At 47.0% G+C, this 3,899-nt stretch overlaps 1 pseudogene; it reads left to right on the top strand.

Annotated features, from left to right (window-relative positions):
- Nucleotides 1–1,934: 1,934 nt before the first annotated feature.
- LOC114238461 (adenylyltransferase and sulfurtransferase MOCS3-like) lies at nucleotides 1,935–2,647 on the top strand (annotated as a pseudogene).
- Nucleotides 2,648–3,899: the final 1,252 nt, after the last annotated feature.

Below are 3,899 nucleotides of genomic sequence, written 5' to 3'. Positions count from 1 at the left end.
ACTTTGCTGTACACCTGAAACTAACACAACATTGTTAATCACCTATACTCCAATATAAAATAAAAAGTTGAAAAAAAATTCAATGAGATATCACCTCACACCAGTCAGAGTGTCCATCATCAAAAAATCTACAAACAACAAATGCTGGAGAGGGTGTGGAGAAAAGGGAACCCTCCTACACTGTTGGTGGGAATGTAAATTGATACAGCCACTATGGAGAACAGTATGGAGGTTCCTTAAAAAACTAAAAATAGAATTACCATATGACCCAGCAATCCCAATACTGGGCATATACCCAGAGAAAACCATGCTTCAAAAGGATACATGCACCCCAATGCTCATTGCAGCACTGTTTACGACAGCCAAGAAATGGAAGCAATGTAAATATCCATCAGCAGATGAATGGATAAAGATGATGTGGTACATATATACAATGGAATATTACTCAAACATTAAAAAGAATGAAATAATGCCATTTGCAGCAACAATGGATGGACCTGGAGATTATCATACTGAGTGAAGTAAGTCAGACAAGAAAAGACAAATATCATATGATATTGCTTTTATGAGGAATCTTAAAAAATACAAAAGCTAAATAACTAAGATCCTCTTAATTGCTTTTTGCTGTGATCTAACAGAACCCCAGTCTTGTTTGTGGCAGCAGTGGGCCCAGGTGAAAATGATCAATTCCCTGAACACTCCTGTATCTAAGAGTCAACATAGTTCTGGCCAATGAGATATAAGAAGTCTACTGAATGGGACTTCTGAGAGAAATACCTTGTGTAAGTTTGTGATAAGAAGATTGTAAACTGGGAAGAAAAATCCCATATGGAAAAGTTGTTTTTATGGTGAACTTATTCTATGAGCCCAATTTCTTGCATCTTCTCATACCTAGAAAAGCACTAAAATCATTATGGAGACATCTGCATCTCGCCACTAGCAGCAGCCTTCTGCCAAAACGTGTGCTTGATTGCACTGTATCCCCTAAAATCACACATATACTGACTTCTCCCCTTACCTCTTTGGAGCAGGTCCTCAGAACTATCTGATAGGCTGTCTCCCAAGCTACAGTCCTCATTTTGCCCCAAATAAAACTTAACTCACAATTCTCCCATTGTGCACTTTTTTAAGTCAACATATTTAAGGAATAAATTACATCAGACTGACAAATTCTGTAGAGTATTAAAAGAGGGACTATTTCCCAGCTCATTCAATGAGGAAAGCACAAAACTTGCCAAGGATATTAAATAAAGGAAAATTAGAGGTCCGTCTCTCACATTTACATATATTCAAACGTTTTATGCAAACTTCTAGCAAACCAAATCTAATAACATACAGAAAGTTTAACACATCATGACCGATTTGGGTTTAAGAAAGAAAAAAAAAAGCAAGTTTGATTAAACATTCAAAAATCAACGTATTGACCATTTCCAAAACAGGCAGTCATGGCTGCCAGGGAGGAGGTACTCACCTTGCAAGCTGAAGCATAAGGAGGGGCTGAATTTCCTAAAGCACAGGCTGGTGGAGGCTCTTTGGGCTGAGCAGGAGCTGCAGCTGCAGCTGCAGCACGAGCGGGAGCCGGAGCCTGCGCCAGAGCCTGCTCTGGAGCCTGTAGCCAGGGCGATAATATCTGTTTCTGGTGTTGCGGCTGCCCCGGAACGTCTCCCAATTGAGACTCTGCGCTCGGCCAGCAGCTAGTGCTGCCTGTGCTGAGGATGCGCGGACGGCTGGGTTTGGGAGCGCAACGTGCGTTGTGAGCAACGATGCGCTGAGCTACCCATAGCACCTGGCAACTTCTGGCGTGGCGTTCCTCGGCTTAAGCGGCTGCCTCTTGTTTGGAGATGAGCAACTTGGCCCGCTGAGGGCTGCACCACGAGGCCTTTTCTGCGGCCACCTTTCCTCAGCCTCAAGTGCGTGCCCTACTCCAGGTCCTTATGCCCCACTTCTCGGATCACGTGCTCACTCGCCACCTGGTTAATGACACATCATGCTGGCCAGCCGGCCTCTCGTGTTGGCCAGTGCCTTTGCTTACAGGCCCAAATCCCAGCCTTTTACTACGACGACAGCAGGCCTTGCTATCCCTGGATCTTCCCCTCAGCTGCCTCTGACAGAGACAGTAACCACATGCGTGGATGGCGGGATGCTCAGCGTCTGGTGTTGTAACCACAATCCAGATGCTGGGCTGCCTGCAGACCCTAGAAGTGCTGAGGGTCACTGCCGTCTGGGCCCTCTCACAGTGGCAGCCTGCCGCTCTGGGATGCCTTCAGAAGCATTTCCACAGAATTCAGCAGCTGAGCAGCAGGGCCAACTGTGCAGCTGGCGAGGAGCAGCCCACTGTGGCTAATCCGCAGAACTACGAAGCAAGCCTTCTGTGGCTCTGAAACCACCAGAAAGTTCTGCTCCCTGCACTTGCTGAGCCCAGGGGAGCAGGCTTCTGTCACCGACTCTAAATGACTTCTGGATTCTGGGGCAACCCACCTGTGGCTAAACTTCACACTTCAAAGTATGTGTTTTTTGCCTCTTGCTCAACACATCCCTTTGAAACGTTTGTAATCGAGGGATGCAGAAGAGCTGGAAGATCCTAGAAGTAATCCAGGAAGGGATTCGCATGGGAAGTGGCCCCTCTCTCTCCATTTATGTGACTTGAAAACTGAGCAGTGACTCGCAGAAATCCATGAAATATCTTGCAGAAGGTTGATGATGCTGACTCCCAATTACCTGACTACCAATCTATCAGAAGAATGTCCACGAGCTAATCACGCCCTCTTTGAACATTACTATAAAACTTCTCACTACCCCCTCCACGCTGGGACACAGAGTTTTGAAGGCAAAAGCCTGCTGTGGCCCACCTTGCCTGGCAAAGAATAAAGCTATTCTTTTCTACTTCACCCCAAACTCTGTCTCTGAGAATTCATTCAGTGTCAGGGTACAGAGGCCAGATTTGGCTTCATTCCCTTCCTGTTTTGAAGATACAACAGAACTCTTATTACTGCTTCTCCCAAAAAGTTATCTGAATACGTGACAGAGCTGGAGGGGAGAATTAAAAAAACAACAATGTATTTTACCACATTAACATAATAAAAGACAAAATATGATCATCTAAACAGATGCAGAAATGTAACATCCTTTCATAAAAAATAAATCTCTTTGTTAACAAAGAATAGAAGGGAATTTTTTCATGTATTAAAGACTATCTATCCAGGAGGAGGAGCTTCAAGATGGCAGAAGAGTAAGACGTGGAGATCACCTTCCTCCCCACAAATACATCAGAAATACATCTACACGTAGAACAACTGCTACAGAACACCTAATGAACGCTGACAGAAGACCTCAGACTTCCCAAAAGGCAAGAAACTCCCCACGTAGGGCAAAAGAAAAAAGAAAAAACAGAGACAAAAGAAAAGGGATGGGACCTGCACCAGTGGGAGGGAGCTGTGAAGGAGGAAAGGTTTCCACACACTAGGAAGCCCCTTTGCAGGCAGAGACTGCAGGTGGCGGAGGGGGGAAGCTTCGGAGCCACGGAGGAGAGCACAGCAACAGGGGTGTGGAGGGCAAAGCGGAGAGATTCCCGCACGAAGGAGCGGTGCCAACCAGCACTCACCAGCCCGAGAGGCTTGTCTGCTCACCCGCCGGGGCGGGCGGGGGCTGGGAGCTGAGGCTCGGGCTTTGGTTGGATCACAGGGAGAGGACTGGGGTTGGCGGCGTGAACACAGCCTGAAGGGGTTAGCGCACCACAGCTAGCCGGGAGGGAGTCCGGGAAAAGGTCTGGAGCTGCCGAACAGGCAAGACTTTTTCTTGCCTCTGTTTCCTGGTGCGGGAGGAGAGGGGATTCAGAGCGCCACTTAAAGGAGCTCCAGAGACGGGTGTGAGCCACGGCTATCAGCGCGGACCCCAGAGAC

Source organism: Balaenoptera acutorostrata, chromosome 18, assembly GCF_949987535.1.
Source record: "Balaenoptera acutorostrata chromosome 18, mBalAcu1.1, whole genome shotgun sequence".
Taxonomy (NCBI): Eukaryota; Metazoa; Chordata; class Mammalia; order Artiodactyla; family Balaenopteridae; genus Balaenoptera; species Balaenoptera acutorostrata.
The sequence above is the reverse complement of the archived record's forward strand: the minus strand, read 5'-3'. Positions and strand labels throughout refer to the sequence as shown.